The sequence below is a fragment of the Urocitellus parryii genome, chromosome 6 (assembly GCF_045843805.1).
Source record: "Urocitellus parryii isolate mUroPar1 chromosome 6, mUroPar1.hap1, whole genome shotgun sequence".
Taxonomy (NCBI): Eukaryota; Metazoa; Chordata; class Mammalia; order Rodentia; family Sciuridae; genus Urocitellus; species Urocitellus parryii.
Genome location: NC_135536.1, coordinates 119,861,676 through 119,885,123, shown reverse-complemented (window position 1 = coordinate 119,885,123; position 23,448 = coordinate 119,861,676). Strand labels below are relative to the sequence as shown.

General features: G+C 34.5%; 1 protein-coding gene across 5 annotated transcripts in view; it reads right to left on the bottom strand.

Annotated features, from left to right (window-relative positions):
- Scaper (S-phase cyclin A associated protein in the ER) overlaps nt 1–23,448 on the bottom strand; it is a 433,811-nt gene that overhangs the window by 105,260 nt on the left and 305,103 nt on the right. The window lies entirely within an intron of this gene.

Here is a 23,448-nt window from a genome sequence, read left to right as displayed (position 1 = left end):
TGTTTTGTTTTTTGGTACCAGGATTGAACTCAGGGGCACTCAACCACTGAGCCCCATCCCCAGCCATATTTTGTATTTTATTTAGAGACAGGGTCTCACTGAGTTGCTTAGTGTCTTGCCATTGCTGAGGCTGGCTTTGCACTCTAAATTCTCCTGTCTCAGCCTCCTGAATCATTATAGTTTTGAGTTGCATTTCCCTAATTACTAAAGATGTTGACCATTTTTTCATGTATTTGTTGGTCATTTGTATTTCTTCTTTTTTTTTTTTAAAGAGAGAGTGAGAGAATTTTTAATATTTATTTATTTTTTTAGTTCTCGGCGGACACAACATCTTTGTTGGTATGTGGTGCTGAGGATCGAACCCGGGCCGCACGCATGCCAGACGAGCGCACTACCACTTGAGCCACATCCCCAGCCCTGTATTTCTTCTTTTGAGGATTGTCAGTTCATTCACCCACTTATTAATTGGATTATCTGAATTTATTTTAGTGTTCAGTTTTTTGAGTTCTTTATATATTCTGGATATTAAACCACTGTCAGAAGAGTAACTAGCAAAGACTTTCTCCCGTTCTGTAGGTTCTTTTTTCATATTCTTGAACTTTGCTATGAAGATTTTCAATTTGATGCCATCCCATTTATTAATGCTTGGCATTACTTCCTCAGTTTTTGGGAGTCCTACTGAGAAAGACATTGCCTGTGCCTAAATGTTAGGGTGCTGACCTCATGTTTTCTTCTAGGGTTTGCACAACTTCTGGTTTAATTCCTAGATGGTTGATCTAGTTTGAGTTGACTTTTGTGCTGGATGAGAGATCTAGTTTCATTCCTCTACATATGAATAGCCAGATTCCCCAGCATCATTGTTAAAAAAGCTTTTTCTCCAATGCATGTTTCTGGCACATTTGTCAAAGATGACTACATCTGTGTGGGTTTTGTCTCTTCTATATTGTGTGTTTTATTTTATGCCAGTACCATACAGTTTTTGTTACTATATCTCTGTATTATGGCTTGAAGTCAGATTTTTTTTTATTTGGTATGGGAATTAAACCCAAGGGTGTTTAATTATAGAGTCTCATTCCCAACGATTTTATTTAGAGACCCGCTCTCTAAGCTGCTTTAGGGCCTAAGTTGCTGAGGCTGGCAATGAACTTATGATCCTCCTGCCTCAGCCCCCCAAGCCTCTGGGATTACAGGTGGGATTACAGGCAGGCATGGTAGTACCTGGCTAAAGTCAGGTTTTGTGATGCCTCCAGCATATTTTGGGCTTAGAAATTCTTTGGCTATTCTGCGTCTTTTATTCATCCAGATGAATTTGAGAACCTTTTTTCCCCCTAGTTCTACAAAGAATGTCATTGCTATTTTGATGGGACAGCACAGAATCTGCCTATTGTTTTTATTAACACGGCCATTTGAACCATATTAATTCTACCTATCCACAAACATGGGACATCTTTCCATCTTCTAATGTTTTCAATTTTTTTCTTCAGTGTCCTAAAGTCTCCATTGTAACCTTCACTTCCTTGGTTAGATTTATTCCCAAGTATTTTAATTTTTTTAAAGATGAGCAAAATATCTTTATTTATCTATTTACTTATTTATTTATATGTGGTGCTGAGGATTGAGCTCTCCCAAGTATGAGGCATGTGCTCTACTGCCGAGCTATAACCCCAGCCCCAAGTATTTTATTTTTTGACGTCATTGTGAACAGTTGTGTTAACTTCTTTCTCAACAGATTCACTATAGGTGAATAGGAAAGCCACTAATTTTTGTATGTTGACTTTTGTCCTGATACTTTGCTAAATTTCTCTGTCAGCTCTAGCAGTCTTTTGGAGGAGCTTTTGGAATCTTTTCAGTATAGGATCATATCATCAGTAAAAAGTGATAATCTGACTTCTTTTTGTGTTTTTATTCCTTTGATTTCCTTCATTGCCTAACTGCTCAGTCTAGAATTTCTAGTGCTATATTGAATAGGAGTGGTGAGTAGGGACATCTTTAACTTGTTCCAGATTTTAAAGGAAATGTTTTCATTTTTTTTCCCCATTCACTGATGTTGGCTTTGGGTTCGTTGTATACAGCCTTTACAACGCTGAAGTACATTCCTTCTATCCCCAGTTTCTTCAGTGCTTTTATCATGAATAGTACTGAGTTTTTCAAAGGCTTTCTCTGCATCTCTTGAGATGATTAAGTGATTTTTCTCCTTAATTCTATTTATGTGATGAATTACATTTATTGGTTTGCATATTGTTAAAACATTATTGCAACCCAGGGATAAAACTAAGTTGGTCACGATGTATAATCTTAATAGATTGTTGACATGATTTGCTAATATTTTATTAAGGATTTTTATATCTAATATCATAAGGATATAGTTTTCTTTCCTTGATGTGTTCTTATCTGGTTTTGGTATGTGACACTGGCTTCATAGAACTAATCTGAACGTGTTTTTATCTCTATTTCATGGAATAATGTGAGAAACATTGGCATTGGTTCTTCTTTAAAGGTCTGGTAGAATTCATATGGTCTTGGATTTTCTATGTTGGAAAACTTTTATTACTGCTTCTAACACATTGATTATTGGTCTGTTTAGTTTTTATGTGTCCTCTTCATTCAATTTTGGCAGGTCATATGCGGCTAGAAATGTATCCATTTCTTTTATGTTTTAGACTCCATTTGCATAGTACATCAATTTCCAGCATTTCCATTCAGCCTGCAGCTGTCTTAGCCTGTGAGTGTTTTGCAAACAACATATAGTTGGTTCTTGTCTTTTTTCCCCCTTTTAAATTTTTAAAAAATATTTTTAGTTGTAGGTAGAAACAATAACTTTATTTTTTTATGGGGTGCTGAGGATCCAACCCAGTGCCTCACATGTGCAAGGAAAATGGTTTACCACTGAATCACAACCCCAGCTCTGGTTTTTGTCTTTTATTCATTCTACCAACCTATGTTTTTTAATCGTAGAGTTGAGATCATTTATATTCAATGTTATTATAGACAGATGTTTATTAATTCTTGCCATTTGGATTTATCTCTAATGAATAATTTGGTCCTGCTTCTCATTTGCTTTGATACTCTTCAAGAGATTTGTTAAATTGTGAGCTCTGGGGTTTTGATTTTTTTTCTGTATAAAATATTATTTTAAGAATTTTCTGAATTGCCAGAATACTAGTCATTAATTCTTTTTACCTTCTGCTTATCATGGCATGTTTTTATTTCTTCTTTGATTTGAAAGGATAACCTTGCTATATATACCAATCTTTGTTGACAGCTATTTGAAACACATCATTCCAAGTACTGAATTTTAAAGATTATGCTGAGAAATAGGAAGTAATTCTGATTGGTTTGTCTCTAAATGTGACCTGATATTTTCCTGAGGCTTTAAAATTCCATCCTTGTTCTGTATGCCAGGCATTTTAATTAAGTGTCATGGAGAGGTCCTTTTTTGATCTTATCTATTTGGGGTTCAGAATGCCTCCTGTATCTGGATATCAGTCTCATTCTCAACATTTGCAAATTTTTGTTATTGTTTCCCTGTAAAAGGTATACTTGCCATCACCCTGAAACTCTCTTAAATTCTAATGATTCTTAAATTTGGTCTCTTAATGTCATTCCAGAGTTTTTGTACATTCTGTTTATGACTTTTTTTCTTTTAATACTGTCTGAAAGTTCAAGGCTGGCTACTTTGTCTTCTAGCTGTGAGATTCTGTCTTCAGCATGATCTACTCTATTAGAAAGACTTCCAAATGAAAATTTTATTAGATTTATTGTGTTTTTCATTTCTAAGATTTGGTTCTTTTTCAATATCTCTTTCTCCTATCTAAATTTCTCACTCATATCCTATACTGACTTCCTAAATTCATTCTGTTTATTTTGTGGGTTTTCTTGAAATTCATTGATTATTTTTACAGTCATTCTTTTGAATTCTTTATCTGATATTTCATCCACTTCAGTATCTTTGGAGTCAGTTGCTGGTGAATTATGAACTCTAGGAGGTATCATATTACCTTATTTTTTCATAATTCTTACATTTCTGAGTTGGGTTTTATGTATATGTTGGGATGAATTTCTCTTCAACTCTTTATGTGTGAACTGTTTTAGGGCATAGACTTCTCTTGCCGAAGTGTCATAGAGTAGTGGAGACTGAAACTCCTCAAAGCTTTGATATCCAAAGACTTTGTGTTAATACTCTTTGTTCTTGCTATAGGAGTAGATGTGTATGAATGGGACCTAAAACATACCCATCACAGGTTCTGTTCTTACTGGGGGCCTGGCCATTAATTTGAGGTCTTTATCTCTTCTAGTTTTTAAGTATAGATGAAGTTTGAGTGTGGTTAACTTGTTTGTGGAACAAGGTGTGCTATCTTTTGGCTGAATTTAGCAGCAAAATCTCTACTGAGAACCATAATGACTGTGTAGATTCCCAGTACCTCATAGAAAATGGAAAACTATAGCACCAACCAATGCAAACAATATACTTTATTAAAATAAATAACTGGTGCCTAGTATGACATCTACACTACCACAAAAGAAAGAATGACTGGGTCAGCAATTGCCAATAGCCAAAACAAGTAACTTGTAAGTAGATCTGGCATTAAAGAGCAGATATCCACTGTTATCCACAGTATAGTAAATGCAAAAACATGGATGGTGGGAGCAGGAGTTATAGAAGTCTAATAGTTCCAAAAATACAGTAAAAATACAGTTCAATAAGAGAAAAGAAAATGTGATAGGAAGGTAGAAGAAAGATTAGAATGTCCAAAATGTGAACAGAGAGAATGCAGAAGAGTTGTAGCAAGTGATGGTTATAAAGGTGGAGAAAAAAATAAAGTAAGCAAGAGAGAACAAGAGAAGTTTGCTGTTAGTAGAATAAGAAGAGAAAAAGGAGAAATAAAAACAAAACCAAAATAAACAAACCAAAAAACCCTAGCCCTTAGAAGACAAGGAAAAATAATTATTATTAAAAAATGCTACAAATGAGAAAAATAAGTATATATGTGTGTGTATACATGTGTGTGTATACATGTATGTACGCGTGTGTGTACATACACCAATCAGCATATCAAGAATTCTTAATGAAAAATGGAATATTTGTCTCCAATGAGGTGGTCAAAACAGTATAGAAGATGAATGGTCTCCGCCTATGTTTAACTGTCTTTCATCCTGTTTGTTCCTGGGCTATGTAGACAGCGGGGAGCTGGGAGTTTTTAACCCTTTTATCTTCTTGTGTTGCTCACCAAGCTACTACCTGAAGTGGCCTAGAATTGAAGCTGGTTCCAATAGCTTTGAGCTTCCCTTCTCACCAGTATAAGGTAGGATGTAATAGGAAGTACTGTTGGTTGAAGTTTTGTCTGGACAAACCAGATTGTTGTACTCCCAAGGTAGGACTGCTGTGGAGTTCTGAGAGGAGTTCCTGCAGCTGGGGCCTAGGTCTAATTAGGCCTTTAGGCTTTGTTGGGTGCTATCTGTAACGGAGAGATAAGATCAATATATCCTTAGGGCCAGGCAGATGCTAATCTCTGCTGGGAGTCTGGATCTCAGAACTCCCTAGAATTCTACTCAAAAGACAGGGGAACCAATTCTACACACATTTTGTTGTCCATGAATATACTCCAGGCTCAGTCCCTGAGTGTATTCACACCCACCTGTTCAGTTTCCTAATTCTCTTCAGCTGGTCACATGAGCCACCAGATTCAAAGGGAAAGCAAGTTGCACTCCCCTCCATTTTTTTCTGACTTGAATTCCCCTGGGTACAATCTTCTCCATGCCTATTTCACTCATGTTCTACTAGGTGCAAAGAGCATGTGTTTGCCGGGTCAATATGGGCAATGTTTGTGATGATTTCCTGGGCTCCCACAGTAGCAAGCTGCAGCCTGGACTCTTCAAGATGGCTCCCACCTTAGCTCTCTGCTTCAGTTAAGAAATACTGAGTATTTTCAAATATTGGTTTGCTGTGCAGTTGCTGCATCAGTTAAATTCAGGCTGCATTTCTGATTTACAGGTTTTTCTATGACAATTTTTTTTGGGGGTGTTTCTCTGTGTCATCCCTCCCCTCAGCACAGTATCAAGGGCTTTTCAAAAAGTTAACAGAACTGCAATATTACATGATCCATCAATCCCACTTCTAGGTATTTATACAAAAGAACTGAAATCAGGATCTCAACTGGTTTGGCTCCATTGTACTTTTTTTTTTAGTTCAATGCACCTGAATTTTTGAGTCTCTAAGAGAATCAGACTGATATTGAATTTCATCGAAATCCCTCTTTCACTGAACTAACTCACTGAGCAGCAGTGCTCCCACTGCTTGATTCCTGAGACATGGAGTAACTGGAAATGCAGTATTTCTTAAATCTGCCATCTTGAATCCTCTCTCTCAAAAGATTTTTAAGTGTACAGTTCAATATTGTTAACTTAGGCATAAAGTTGTACAGCATATCTCAAGAACTTCTGACATTACTGAAATTTCATACCTATTGATTAGCACCTTTCCATTTTTTACTTACCCTTAATCCTGGAAGCCATGGTTCTGCTCTCTGATTCTATGAGTCTTAGATACCTCCTATAAGTGGGATCATGTTAATATTTGACCTTTAGTGACTTGCTTATTTTACTTTGTTTACCCATTTTGTCATAAATGGTAAGACTTCCTTATTTTTTTAAGGTTAAATAACATTCTATTAAATGTGTACAACCCATATTTAGGCTGTTTCCATTTTTTTGACTTATGAATAGTGATATAATATACATAGAAATTATAGAACCTCTTTGAGATCCTGACTTCAATTCTTTTGGATAATTACCCAGAAGTGGGATTGTTGGATCATGCAATACTGTAGTTCTACTTAACCTTGAGGAGCCCTTGATACTTTTTTTTTTTTTAATAGAGGCTGCACTATTTTTCATCCTCAACAATAGAGTATATGGGCTTCAATTTCTCTACATTCTTACCTTTTTGGTTTTTTATGCCATTTCTAATAGTTATGAGGTGGTATCTTTATTTTTTCATGAAAAAAATAACAATCTTGGCTTTATTAAAATTTAAGACTTCTTACAAGTCACTGATGGAGAATGTATTTGTAAGAGGTACATGTGATAAGGGACTGTTAACCAAATATTAAAGATCTCTTAAAACTAATCAATAAGAAAACCAACAACCCAATTTAAAATAAGCCAAAGCTCTGAACCAAAAAAGAGATATAGTTGGCAGCATGTGAAAAGAGGGCTCATTTCATATGCCACTAGAGAAATTCAAATTAAAACTCTGAGACACAACTGTACATACACCCATTTAAACATCAAAAAAAATACAGTTCACAGATTGGAAGAAAGTGTATACAAAACATAGCTGATAAGAGTTTGCTGTCTAGAATGTATATAAAGAAGTCTTACAACTCTGATGAAAAGGAACCAAATTTAATAAATATTTTTAGAATTTTTGGATTTTTAAAATTTCTTCTTTTTATACATAACAGTAGAACATTCTTTGGCAAGTTATATATAAATAGAGTATAACTTATTCTAATTATGATCCTATTCTTGTAGTTGTACATGATGTGGAGTTGCCCAGGTAGTGTATTCAAATACAAGTCTAGGAAAGTTGTTTCCGATTAATTCTACTGTCTTTCCTATGCCCCCCTCCCTTCGTTTCCCTTTGTCTAATCCAATGGACTTCCGTCCATCCCCTCCCTGCCCTCCCTTATTGTGGGGTAGCATCCACATATCAGAGAGAACATTCAGCCTTTGGTTTTTGGAATTAACTATCTCACTTAGCATGATAGTCTCTAGTTCTATCCATCTATTCAACCATTTACTGGCAAAGGCTATCCATTTACTGACAAATGACATTATTTCATTCTTCTTTATGGCTCAGTAATATTCCACTGTGTGTGTGTGTGTGTGTGTGTGTGTGTGCATGTATACATAAACATACATACATACCACATTTTCTTTATCCATTCATCTGTTGAAGGGCTGTTGTCAACAGTGATACTAAGTATTTTTTTCACACACCTATTGGCCATTTGTATATCTTCTTCAGAAAAATGTCTATTCAAGTTCTTTGTCTATTTTAAATAAACTTTTAGTATTTTTGCTGTTGAATTGTAGAGATCCTTATGTAGTTTGGGAATCGATAACTTACTTGACAAGTGGTTTGCAAATATTTTCCTGTTATGCAGGTTGTCTTTTCACTCTGTTTCATTTGATGTGCAAAAACTTTTTACTTTAATACAGTCCCATTTATCTTTTTATTTTTGTTGCCTGTGCTTTTGATATGTTTATTAATTCATTGCCAAGATTCATGTTATAAATGTATTCCTTTGTACTTCCTCCTAGGAGTTTTATAGTTTCTAATCTTGTATTTAAATCTTTAATTTCTTTTTTGGTACTGGGGATTGAACCTAGGGGCACTTAACCACTGAGCTACATCTCCAGCCTATTCTATATTTTATTTAGAGACAGGGTCTCACTGAGTTGCTTAGGACCTACCTAATTTACTGAGGCTGGCTTTGAACTCACAATCCTTGTCCTTCAGGCTGCAAAGCTGCTGGGATTACAGGTGGGCGCCACTATGCCCAGCTCTTTAATCTATTTTGAGTTGATTTTTGTGTTTGGTGTAAAGATAAGAGTCCAACTTTATTCTTTTGCATGTGTATATCCAATTTTACCATTTCTTTGGAGATGGAGTATCCTTTCCCTGTTTTGTATTCCTGACAATCTTGACAAAGATCAGCTAACTGTGTACCTGGATAAATTTATTTCTGGAATTTATATTCTGTTCAGAGGTCAATATAACGCTCTTTATGCCAATATCATACTTTTTAAATCACTAAACCTTTGTATATATTTTGAAATCAGGAAGTATGATATCTCCAGTTTTGTTCTTTGTTTTAAAATTTGTTTTAATTAGTTATATATATGACAAAATAATGCATTTATGCACTTTAATGTATCATACATAGATGGGATATAATTTCATTTTTCTGAGCGTACCTGTTGCAGAATCCTAATGGTCATGTAGCCAAATATATACATTTAGTAATAATGTCTGTTTCATTCTACTATCTTTCCTATCCCCACATCCCCTCTCCTTCCCTCCCATCACTTCCCTCCACCTAATCTAAGGTAATGTTGTTCTTCCATAGTGCCCCCCACTATATTGTGAATAAGCATCTGCATATTAGAGAAAAATTTGGCCTTTGGTTTTGTGGGACTGGCTTATTTCGCTTAGCATGATATTCTCTAAATCCAACTATTTACTGGTGAATGCCATAATTTCATTCTTCTTTAAAGCTGAGTAATATTTCACTGAGTATATATACCACATTTTCTTTATCCATTCATCTATTGAGGGACAGCTAGGTTGGTTCCATAGTCTAGCTATTGTGAACTGAGCTGCTATAAACATTAATGTGGCTGTGTCACTATAGTATGCTAATTTTAAGTCCTTTGGGTATAAGGAGTGGGATAGCTGGGTCATATGGTAGTTCCATTCCCAGTTTTCTGAGGAATCTCCATACTGCTTTCCTTAGTGGTTGCACCAATTTGCAGTCCCACCAGCAATGTATGAGTGTATCTTTTTCACCAATCCCTCGCCAACATTTATTGGTGACTGTATAAGAATACAGTCACCAATAAATGTTGGTGACAGAATGATTGCCATTCTGAGAGGAGTGAGATGAAATCTTAAGAGTAGTTTTGATTTGCATTTCTCTAATTGCTAGAGATGTTGAATACTTTTTCATAAATGTGTTGATCAGTTGTATTTCTTCTTAAGTGTCCGTTCAGTTCCTTTTATTATTTATTTCCATTTATTGGTTGTGTTATTTTTTTTAGTGTTAAGTTTATTAAGTCCTTTATATATCCTTGAGATTAATGCTTTATCAGAGATACATGTGGCAAAGATTTTCTCCCAATTTGTAGGTTTTCACTTCACATTATTAACTATTTCCTTTACTGAGAAACTTTCTAATTTTAATCCATCCCATTTATTGATTCATGATTTTACTTTTTGTGCTATAGGAGTCTTGTTAAGGAAGTCAGATCTTAGGCTGAAGTGGTGAGGATTTGGACCTATTTTTTTCTTCTATTAGGCACAGGGTCTCTATTCTAGTGCCTAAGTCTCTGATCCATTTTGAGTTGATTCTTGTGCAGGGTGAAAAATAGAGGTTTAACTGCATTTTGCTATACATGGATTTCCAGTTTTGCCAGCACCATTTGCTGAAAAGACCATATTTTCTCCAGTGAATGTATTTTGCACTTTTGTCTAGCATAAGATAACTGTAATTATGTGGGTTTGTCTCTGTGTTCTCTATTCTGTACCACTGGTCTACAAGTTTATTTTGGTGCCAATACCATGCCATTTTTGTTACTATAGCTCTGTAATATAGTTTAAATCTGATATTGTGATGCCTCCTGCTTCACTTTTCTTGATAAAGATTGCTTTAACTATTCTGGGTCTCTTATTTTTCCAAATAAATTTCATGATTGCTTTTTCTATTTATATGAAGAATGTCATTGGGATTTTAATAGGAATTGCATTAAATCTGTATAACACTTTTGGTAGTATGGACATTTTGATCATCTTAATTCTGTCTATTCAGGAGCATGGGAGATTTTTCCATCTTCTGAGGTGTTCTTCAATTTCTTTCTTTAGTCTTCTGTAGTTTTCATTATAGAGGTCTTTCATGTCTTTTGTTAGATTGATTCCCAGTACTTTATTGTTTTTTGAGGCTATTGTGGATAGAGTAGTTTTCCTAATGTCTCTTTTAGTGGATTTATCCCTGATGTATAAGAATGTATTTGATTTATGGGTGTGGATTTTATATCTTGTTACTTTGAATTCATTTATTAGTTCTAGAAGTTTTCTGGTGGAATTTTTTGGATCCTCTAGATGTAGAATCATGTCATCAACAAATAGTGATAGTTTTGATTTCTTCTTTACCTATTTGTATCCCTTTAATTTCTTTTGTTTAATTGCTCTGGCTAGTGTTTCAAGGATGACATTGAATAGAAGTGGTGAAAGAGGACATCCTTGTCTTGTTCCAGTTTTAGCGGGAATGCTTTCAATTTTTCTCATTTAGAATGATGCTGGCCTTGGGCTTAGCAAATACAGGTTTTACAATGTTGAGGTTTGTTCCTACTATCCTTAGTTTTTCTGGTGTTTTGAACATGAAGCTATGCTGTATTCTGTCAAATGCTTTTCTGCATCTATTGAGATGATAATATGATTCTTGCTTTTAAGTATATTAATATGATGAATTACATTTATTGATTTCCATATGTTGAACCAGCCCTGCATCCCTGGGATGAATCCCACTTGATTGTGGTGCACTATCTTTTTAATATGTTTTTGTATGTGATTTTCCAGAATTTTATTGAGCATTTTTCCAAATATCAGAGACATTGGCTTGAAGTTTTCTTTCCTTGATGTGTCTTTGTCTGGTTTTGGAATCAGGGTGGTATTAGCCTCATAGACTTGAGTTTGGAAGGGTTTCCTCCCTTTCTATTTCATGAAATACTTTGAGGAGTGTTGGTGTTAACTCTTCTTTGAAAGTCTTGTAGAACTCAGCTTGGGCTTTTCTTGGATGGTAGGCTTTGATAGTATTTTCTATTTCATTACTTGATATTGATCTGTTTAAATCATGTATGACCTCCTCATTCAGTTTGGATAGGTTATATATCTCTAGAAATTTGTTGATGTCTTTTCTATTTTTATTAGAGTATAAATTTTCAAAAAAGTTTCTAATTATCTTCTGTATTTCAGATGTGTCCATTGTGATATTTCATCTGTATTTTAGTAATTTGAATTTTCTCTCTTTTTTTCTTCGTTAGCATCGCTAGGGGTTTATCTAGTTTATTTATTTTTTTCAAAGAGCCAAATTTTTATTTTGTCAATACTTTCAATTGTTTCTTTTGTTTTGATTTCATTAATTTCAGCTCTGATTTTAATTATTTCCTGTTTTCTACTGCTTTTGGTGTTGATTTACTCTTCTTTTACTAGGGCTCTGAGATGTAGTGTTAGGTCATTTACTTGTTCACTTTTTATTCTTTTAATGAATGCACTCAGTGCAATAAACTTTCCTCTTAGTACTGCCTTCATAGTGTCCCAGAGATTTTGATATGTTGTATTAGTGTTCTCATTTCCCTCTAAGAATTTTTTAATTTCATCCTTGTTTTCTTTTACTATCCATTTCTCATTCAACAGTGTATTATTTATTTTCCAATTGTTACAATATTTTTCATTTTATCATTGTTCTAATTTCCTTTCATTGTGGTGTGATAGAATGCAGTGTATTAGCTCTGCTTTTTTTTTTAATTTACTAAGAGTTGCTTTGTGGCATAAGATATGGTCTATTTTAGAGAAGGAGCCATGTGCTGCTGAGGAGAAAGTGTATTTGTTTGTTGATGGATGAAATATTCTATATATGTCTGTTAAGTTTAAATTATTGATGGTATTTTTTAGTTCTATAGTTTCCTTATTTAGTTTTTGTTTAGAAGATCTGTCCAGTAGTGAGAGAGGTCTGTTAAAGTCACCCAGTACTATTGTACTGTGGTCTATCTGACTCTTGAAATTGAGAAAGATTTGTTTGATATACACAGATGCTCCATTGTTTGGGGCACAAATATTTATAATTGTTATGTCCTGCTTATATATTTCCCTTAAGAAGTATGTTATATCCTTCTTTGTCTCTTCTGATTAGTTTTGAAGTCTACTTTGTCTGAAATGAGAATGGAAACCCCTACTTGTTTACTGAATCCATATGAGTGATAGTTTTTTTTCCCCCAGCCTTTCACCTTCAGCCTGTGGATGTCTTTGCCCACGAGGCAAGTCTCTTGAAAATAGCATATTGTTGGATTTTGCTTTTTAATCCAATCTGCCAGTCTATGTCTTTTGATTGATAAGTTTAGGCCATTAACATTCAAGGTGATTATTGAGATACGATTTGAATTCCCTGTCATTTTGATTTATTTCTGATTTTTGTCTTAGTTTCTCATTTGGTTGAATGTCCCTTTAGTATAGATCCTACCTTTGCTGGTTTTCATTTTTTTTTCACTTCATCCTAATGGAATATTTTGTTGAGAATGCTCTGTAGTATAGGCTTTCTAGTTGTGAATTCTTTTTAATTTTTATTTATCATGAAATATTTTAACTTCATCTTCAAAACTTGAAACTTAATTTTGATGGATATAAAATCCTTGGTTGGCATGTGTTTTCCTTCAGAGCTTGAAATATATCATTCCAGGACCTCCTAGCTTTGAGAGTGTGGGTTGAGAAATCACTTGAGATCTGAATTGGTTGCCCCCTATACATAATTTGTTTTTTTCTTTCACAGCTTTTAAGATTGTATCTTTATTCTCTGTGTTAGTCATTCTCATTATAATGTGTCTTGGTGTGGGTCTGTTGTAATTTTCTACATTTGGGGTCCTGTAAGCCTCTTGTGTTTGATTTTCCATTCCATACTTTAGGTTTGGGAAATTTTCTGCTTTTATATTATTGAAAAGATTGTGCATTCCTTTGGTTTGTATCTTTGCTCCTTAATCTATCCCAATAACTGTTAAATTTGGTCTTTTCATGTTATCCCATAATTCTTGGATGTTCTGTTCATGGTTTCTTACCATCTTTTCTGCATGTTCAACTCTACTTTTCAGATTATATATTTTGTCTTAATTGTCTGAGATTCTGTCTTCCATATGGTCTAGTTTATTGGTGATGCTTTCTATTGAATTTATAATTTGGTTCACTAATTCCTTCATTTCGAGGATTTCTGTTTTTTTTTTCACGATTTCTAACTCTTTATTGAAGGGTCTTTCACTTCTTATACTATCCTTTACTTCACATATCATTTTAACTATATACAATCTGAACTCCTTCTTGGATATTTCCCACTAAGGCATCTATTGCTTCCTTGCATTAAACCAAAATGATGAGTTCAATAACTATCTATAGTACAAACATAATATTTGTTAAAATGATTTACAATTTCAAATGGTAGATGAGAGAACAGAGGTAGTGTAGTATGGAATATTCACAAGGGAGGAAGAGAGAAGCTAGAAGTAAAAATTCACAGGAAGAGTAGAAGAGGAGCTGACAGAGATTGGCTGTTGGAGAATATGTAGAATGAAAATCTAAGAAAATAGACTCAAGAGAGAGGAAGAATACAAATGTAGAGAAAAGACATAAGAATACAACAAAAAGGCAAAACAACCTTCATATATCATTGTGCTCTACACACTGATGCATAAAAAACATCCTGTTCCACATATGGTAAAGAGGTTAGTGAATCAAAAAATGAAATAAAATAAATCTTGCTGGAAAGTTGAACTGTCTCTGTCAGTGTTCAACAATTTCTCAGCTCTGCTTCTATGTCTCTTGGGATCATCAAACCCAGATCAGCCGAGGCACACCTAGTCTATGTTCCACCGATCTGGGCTTTAGATACCTCAGGCACAGCCATGTTGAAGTTCCAAGATCTCAATGCTGCTCCTACTTGTAGAGAGACCACCAAGGGATACACTCATGCAAAGGAGCAACTCTGAGAAGTAGCATCAAGAAAAGGGCCACCAGCATTCTGAGCAGGAAGACCCCCGGCTCCTCCAAATCTGCAGACACCCCCACACTGGACCTGCAGGTCCTAGCTGGAGTCCCCAGAAACAGGCTCTTGTAGTGGTAAACCTGAAGGCACCCAGGCCCCAGCTGCTGTCCCAAAATGGGTGCAGCCACATGTAACCAAACCTGGAGTCTCCCCTGAAACAGTCCTCTAGGCCATGGCAGTAGCGGTAATGGTGGTGGTTGTTGGCAGCAGGCAGTGGGTAGCAGTAGTGGCGGATGCATCAGGAGCAGCTGCAATTGCAGCTGTGGGGGCAGCATCACCACATGATGAGCAGCAGTGTTGGCTTCAGTTGCATCCGAGGCAGTGGTTTCTTCTGCGGCAGCAGTACCCGGAAAGAAGACCTCCAGGTGATCTCAGGTTGGCAGCAGCGGAATCAGACGCAGCAGCAATGGCAGTAGCGGTGCAAGCAGCGGTTGATTGACAGGAGACTTTCAGTTCAGCGGCAGCTACCACGGAGGGAGCATGGAAATTCTCTTGGCAGAGGTAACCAAGGTAGTGCCCAGAGAAGGGACCACCCAGCACGGCAGCCGCATCTCTGTTCTTTGTTTTTGGGCCTGTTGGTCCTTTATATTGCTGAGTAGTATGTCACCGAATGTTTTACAGTTTGTTTACTCATTCACCAGGTGAAACTATTTGGATTATTTCCAGTTTTGGGTGATTATGAGTTAAGCTTCTATAAATATTCATTTGCAAGTTTTTGTGAGAACATGTATTTTTATTTCTTTGGGATAACTACCTAGGCATGGAATGGCTGGGCCATACATTAAGTATATGTATAACTTTATGAGAAACTTACTATACACTCTTTCCAAAGTAGCTGTATCATTTTGTTTCTCATCAGTGATATGAGAATTTTAACTTATCTCTCTGCTCATAAGTACTGCCGGTATTGTCAGGCATAGTGGCGCAGGCCTATAATCCTAGCAGCTCGGGAGGCTGAGGCATGAGCCAGCCTCAGCAAAAAGCAAGGCCACTAAACAACTCATTGAGGCCCTGTCTCTAAATAAAATAGAGAAAAATAGGTCAGGGGATGGAGCTCAGTGGTTGAGTGCTCCTGAATTTAATCCCTGGTACCATGAAAAAAAAAAAAGAAAAAAAAATACTTGATATTATCGGTTTTATTTTTTAAGCGATTATGGTTGATTGCTAAAGTAGTTCAATATGGTTTTAATTTGCATTTCTTAAATTCCTTGAACATATATTCATGTGCTTATATGTTATCTGTATATGTTCTTTGGTGAAAAATCTATTCAAGTCTTTTGCAAGTTCATTAACTGCCTGTTTTATTTGATTTTTGTGTCTACAACATCTAAGACACTTTCTGATCCACAGCAAGAACTGAAAATATATCTTGATGACACAAATCAATGACTACAGTATTTTATTCTCCCAAAACAGGTTAAAAAAAAAAACCTATCAAACTTCTCAGGACAGAAAACACATGGAAAGTTTATGATCTTTAAAATTTAAAAACAAGCAAAAACAGTTTTCATCTACAAACATAAAGACAGTATATTAAAAAAGAGTATACAAAAAAATAATATCAAATCCATCTTCTGGTACATCTTCATAGAAAGAATGACTTTATGTAGTATATGTTGCTAAAATACTGACTTTTGATTTACAGAGAAACATGGAGAATTATAGTTGGTTAACAGAAAAAAGACTGCTGACTTATGTTTATAAAGTTATTTACTGTGGCAAGGGAGAAAATTTTTGTTGGTGTTTATTTTGGGTCTGTTGTATCAAATAGATTTTAAATGTATGGTACTGACTGGAATAAATGTGTTAAATAGAACTAAATAAAAATAGTATTTGACATGAAAAATGTACTTATAAAAAGTAATATATGTGGTCTCATGCATAAAGAAATATTTTAATGATCTTATTTTATTGACCAAATTAAATATATTAAATCAGTACAATTAGATAAAGAAGTCTTGATTAATAAAAAAAAGTTTTCTCAGAAGAAAGCTTGGGGAACGAATTTTGTAAAACATTTAAAGAGGAGGAAATTATTCAATTTTGATTTTTGTGACCACAGAGAAGCTGAACTTGGGACACAATCTTGGAGTTTTTATTGCAATGAATAATTGTGATATGTGGATATTTTGTGGGTGAAGGGATTTTTTAAAAAAAAATCTATGGCACTGTGTTAACTAGTAAGTAATGTATATACACTGCCTTCCCAGCCTTGCCGCCCTATTCTTTTCCATGCTGGAACACTTACCAGCAGGAGGGGACAATGAATGGGGGAGGCAAAGATGCTGCAACAGCAAATCAGTTCAAAATGTTTTTTTTTTAAATGAGATGTTAATAATGCTTACTAACCAACCACTGTGGCGATATAAATTATTTGCATCCTACACTTGAGTTTAGATCCCAACTTAATATAATAATCACAGATAATTATTATTTTGCATATCATATAAAATGTAATATTTCAACAATACCAAAATTAATTTTAAAATCAAACTAACAATACCTCAGAGAAAAGAGTAATAAATTTCAACTAGATGTGTTATTTCAAGAATTTCTGTTTAATTGGTTAATTCAACACAAATAGAATAAATAATTTAATTATTCCATAGAGACATATTCTGATTTTAGATGGGAAATCATATTTATTTTAAGCACCAATGTAATTAGACTTTCTGCATTTCCTCAAATTAATCTCTGCCTGAGAAAGTGTTGTTTCAAAGATTACAATAATACATTTAAAAATGTAGGGTGAGCATCAAATTAATATATTAATATTAAACTCTAAAGCTAAAGCATTATTTTTACTGCTAACATAAATTTGTTAATATAAGACAGCTATGATTAGCAAGTCTTTGGATATGTGTTTAAGTAGGATCTGGTTATGTAATTTAAAATTCACAGATGAACATGCTGGCTCTGGAGAAGACCCCAGGTGGTCTGCAGTTTTAAACAGCAGATTAAAGTTGACACAACTAATTTCTTTACTTTAATCTTATTAGTGGTACAACAGCTGTCAACTGTAACTATCTCTGTAAAGCCTTTTGAGACATAAACAAAATACCTCAATATGTCAAATGAAGAGGAGTATTTATCAATCATTATGGCTAATTAGCTTGCAAAACTTTTTTTTAAAATTTTTATTGTCTACTGAGGAAAGTTATTCAATTTTAGTAAACCTTTATTTAAAAATATTTAAAATTACATTAAAATAATCCTGCAAGGAATAAGCAATTGTTTAACAGTAGATTGTATTCTACATTTCACCTGCACTTGCAAATATTGTTTTATTCATGTTATGAGAGCCCATAATTTAGTAGACACCCTGAGGTGGGTATATGAGTTCTAGTTCTATAATATCTACATCTATAACTTATGGGAAGTAAATCCTTTGATGAAATATATGTCAAATTTTCCACCTGATTTGAGTTCTGAAAAAGGTGTTTCAGGTACACAGACATGTTATTTCTTTTCTAAGACTCATAAGTACAAACAGCTACAAGTGGATTCTGGTTCACTTTTCCCAGTTTCTGTTAGCTTTTTCTCTTGTCTTTAACCTGTCAGGTGAAAAAAAGGACTAATTTCACAGATCACTTCTTGTACCCACAGTATTACAAAACAAACAAACAAACAAAAAACTCCCAACAAAATGTAAGTCCCAAATCCAAAACCAATCAACCAAACAATACTCTTCCCCAACAAAAGGTAAAAACTAAACAAACAGAATAACACTAAACACTCAGCAATTCACAGAAATGAAAACAGTATTTTTAATAATATCAATTAAATTGTATTTTACTTTTATTAAACAGTGAAAGCTTATGTTCACAAATTAGGAAAAAAAAAGTACAAACCGGACCTTCACAGATTCCAACCCTGAACTAAATATAGTACTTTTCTGCTTATACTTTAAATAATTTTGTTTTATTGTATTGTGTGGTATAGAATACCTTACTAATTTAGTTCTATCTTCCCAACCATGATGTAAGCTCTTTGAAGACAAAAATACCTGAACACAGAAGAAAGTCACAAAATATTAAAGATTGATAGTACCTCTTGGGTGATAGATACCAAGCAGCCAATAAAGATAGTGAAAGGAGAACACCAGATTAGGATGCTCTGTCTAGTTCAGAAAATTAGTTTAGCTTTAATCTCTTCATTCATATAAAATCACAATTTCGTAAAAACATGCCAAAGACTCCGGCTGTTGAATAAATGTAATATACTTGATAGCTCCACATGGAAAGCAAGTGCCACAATGTAGATTGGGTTATGTTAGAAAAGTCTCAATTTTGCTGCTTTTATCAGAAAACATGAATCTAATGCCTACTAGTACAATTTTTCCTTATCAAGTATGAGTTCAATCTTTAGTAGCAGAACTGGCACTTCAGGTAAAACAACAACACCTTCTGGAATAAAGTTTTGCATTTCTTTTCAGTGAAAGAGAGGGGGTGGGGGAGGAATAAGAGACATGCAATGCTCTGAAAAACCCGCATAGCGTACTGTAGCGTACTGGAGTATGTCGTGTTTGTGGGTAGATAGGTAATATGGAGTAATTTTTGGTTTCCTTGAAAAGAATGAAACTGCAATTTGAAAAATGCCTGCCTCAGAATGATATAAACCAATGATTTTATTCTTTGTGTTAAGCACTGTAAGATGATTTAACATTTGTCTTCTACAAACACTGTATTTTTTCCCTAGCAGTAAACTACACTGATAAATCTATCAATAAAGGCACATTATTAACCTAAAAATATAAAAACCTTTATCTTGTAGCTACAGAATTAAAATCCTGCTAGAATTTGAGGGGAAAAGGGAGAAAGTGAGGAAAAGAGGCATCTGTGGATGGTTACTCTTATGATCTTTTCACCTTCTGAACATCTGAACCTTATCTTCATATTAGGCAGCAATCTTCTAAATTTCAGATATAGCACTGGTGAAATGATTAAGTTTCTCATGAACAATTTTCTTTTTAAATTAAGAAGTTGGAATGTGGCCATTATGATCACGTCTGAGACAGCAGGATCTGAGAAAATACATTTTTCTTGTTTATAAAGTGCTAATTCTAAAATTAATAATGAGATATTTAATCTGGGATCCAATGGCTTGTAGGAAGGTAATACTTGAGCTACAAAGAATCTGAGGAATAATGTTATCTATTCTTATAGAACTTATATAATATTCTTAAAGAATCATGCATAATATATTTTCTTTGATTTTTAAGATAAGCTCTTCACTGTAGATGCATTATTTTAAGTGTGTTTACTTTGGGATTTAGAAAGAGCAAGTTTAATATACGTCATTTCTATATAGATTCTTCAAATTGTGATTAGTAGAAAAAAAAGAAAGTTAAGTGAGCTCCAGCTTATCAGAATGCCATTTAATGTTCATAAAGAACTATATCCTAGGGAACTCACAGTTAACTTTCTCTATTCACTCCTACTTTCAAAGGTAGGCATTCATACTTCCTTAATATGAAAGGACTTAGAAAAACAATTACAAGGTTCCAAGAAAGGCTCATAGCATAGTCAAATATTTTCAATACAATGTAAAGTTAAAAGAACATGTAATATTTGTATTTAAAAGTCTCAGGCTCTTTTGGTTGGAAGGGATGAAAATCTACTCAAAATATTTCAAGTAAAAAGAGCTATTTATTGTAAGCCTACTGGGGACTTTCAGGTGAATAGAGGAGAACATGAACCATCAGACCTCAGGAGGACAGGAACAATGCCAGCTCTGTGGACTGGACCTGCTTTCATTTCCAGGTCCGGCCTCCTCTTTTTTCTTTTTGGCCCCAAAAGGCCTTCCTTAGTCCTGCTAAACTTGGGAGTACACACAGCCCAGTAATGGCCATCCCAGAAGTTTTTATACATACTTTTTCAAGTTCAAATACCCAAGGAAAAACTGACTTGAAGTTATGCAATTTCCTAACTGCCAATTCCTGAGAGAGAAACTTGATTGGCCCAGTTTAACTTTTCATACTGGACTATAAATCCTATATTATTGGTTGCTCTATAGATTGGTTCTTCTTGAATCAAATGTCCCCTCTTTTGAGTTTAATCAGCTATGACCAGTAAAGGAAGCATCACCTGGTGTAAAATACAGCTGCTTAAGCATGGGTACAATCCCTAGAACAACTGGTATTCAAAATCCTCTGGAAAAAAACAAAAACAAAACAAAAGGACACAAGAAAAGAAAAAGAGCTAAGGCAATAATGTCAAGTCAAAAAGAGAGGTGAAAGAGTAATAGGAAAGGAAGCTCATAGGGAAAACTCGGAATGTCTGGACTGTGCTGTAAACTGAAGATAAAGATAAAGATTTTATAGTAGCTGAGCCCCACAGAGAACAGCCAAATGACTCAAGAAACCATAATAATAAAGCAAGTACATGAGCCAGGCATCTCAAGATACTAAGTCCAGAGACACCAGATATATAGCAAAACATTCCTTTTTTGAAGAGTCTTGTGTGTAGTACATGGGCGATTATTTCATAAAGGTAACATAGGAAGGGCATTACGAATTTTTAGAACTTAATATATCTCACTTTTTCATGATTAAGTTCCCTAAGGACAGGATCTATTTCAATCTCATTCTCATGAGCACACATGCGTACTACTGATCCTGTGAAGGTAATCCATAAAAATGGTTGCCTTAGGCATTGGGACTGAGAGCCCAAGAGTATGTATCTGCTTCTGGAACACAATGACATGTCTCTTTTCCACTCTAAGATGAACTACACCAGCCTCTACACTAGCCCAAGAGAAAGGAAAAAAAAAAAAAAGGTTTTGGGGACAAAATCATAATAGTCATAGGAGAGCAATTCTGAACATTTCTGCTGCCATTTGGAAGGAACGAGCACTGTTTCTAAAGGAACATGACAGTTCTCTCAGGTGGCAGTCGTACTCCAAATGAGTGTTCCCAACCCTCATCTGGTAGTGAACCATATATGTGGTTGCTGGTGACTGAGAGTAAACAAAGCAATACACGCAGAGCATCTAGCACATTCTAGGCACTGAAGACACTCAATAAAAATTAACTTCTGTCTCATCAACTCAAAGATCAAGTAGATGCAATACTGTCAAGTGGGTAAACTGCATAAAGTCACAAGTTTCATTTTATTTTACTTGGGAGAATCAATTTGTGATATCTTGCTAATGATAATTCTAGTAAGTAAAGCTCTGCTTTAAATCATTCTAAATTTATTTTTTATTATATTCAATTAATATTGCTTTACTTAATAGGGCTCATTTGCTATGGGCAGAAAAAATAATATACTGTAAAAAAGTAAAAAGCACCTTTATTAATTTGTGTGATATGAATACACAGGTACACTTTATAAAAGCCACAGCAGCAGGAGCAGACCTATTTTTTCCTCAAATTAAAATGGGACAATCTTACCCTGATGGGTATGCTCTGATTTTAAAACTGATAAGCACAAAGACCAAAAGTTTGTACTTGGAAATATCTCCAGTCAAGCAGACTACACTTGTCTTAAATCAGGCAAGGCAATAACCTAAAAAACTTTCTCCCAACACTTAACAGTTTACAAAGAGCTCCTACATACATCATTTGAACTGATCCCCCTTATAAGCACTATGAATTGAATACGATCATCCCTGTTTTACCAGATGTCAAAACACATGCAATGAGATTAAACCACTTGCCCAAATTCGTTCAGCTAGTAACTGGTAGAGGTCAAACTAGAACCCCAGTTTGTCTGAATCCAAAACCAATGCTGTTTCTATTTTACTAAAATGTCTCTCAGGGAAAAAGATAAATTTTTGGACTTTTTCTCTCCTGTTGTATTCCAATGGACAACTGACATATTGCCTTCACTATATTAACTAAATAGTAAAAAATTTTCTCAGTGGTATAAATGAACTTTTATCAAAACATCTCATTTAAATCCTCTAAATAAGAGTCTCCAATAAAGCCCAGAAATTGTACTTGTTAACAAAACAGGAATACAATACTTCTAAAATAACCCTCTATACTATTATATCTCAGTGGCCAAGGAGTAAAAGAATTAGGAAAGCAGAGATGAAATCCAAATGCTGTACAGGATCCTTATGACAAAGAACAATTTATAGTTAATGACAAAAGTGCTATTCAGTTCCAACAACTGGTTGGTTGGGAATTTAGATTATGGAAATCTTAGCCTTAGAGTGCTTTTCTGTACATGGAATTTCTTCAAATTTCAGTTTGTTAATGTACTTACCTCCTTTTTTACACACAACACAAAAATTAAATTTTCTGAGGTTTGTCTATTCCTCCCATGCTCCCCCTCCCTACCCCACTATGAATCAGCCTCCTTATATCAGAGAAAACATTCGGCATTTGGTTTTTTGGGATTGGCTAACTTCACTTAGCATTATCTTCTCCAACTCCATCCATTTACTTGCAAATGCCATAATTTTATTCTCTTTTATTGCCGAGTAACATTCCATTTTATATATATATATATATATATATATATATATATATATATGCCATATTTTAAAAAAATCTATTCATCTGTTGAAGGGTAGGGGAAGGGATGGGGCAGGAGGTTGGAAATGATGGTGAAATGTGATGGACATTATCCAAAGTATATATAAAGACACGAATTGGTGTGAATATACTTTGTATACAACCAGAGATATAAAAAATTGTGCTCTATTTGTGTAATAAGAATTGTAATGCATTCTGTTGTCATATATAAATTTTTTTAAATTAATAAAAAATTAAATTTTCTGTTATTAATATTCATTTCTATTTATTTCTGTTCAATTTCTGGAAGCAAAACTGCTCAGTAGTTCACCAATTCTTCTTGACCAATGATTAGAGTAATTTGTAGACAAAGAGGTTTCCTTATAAAGGCTTTTGCGG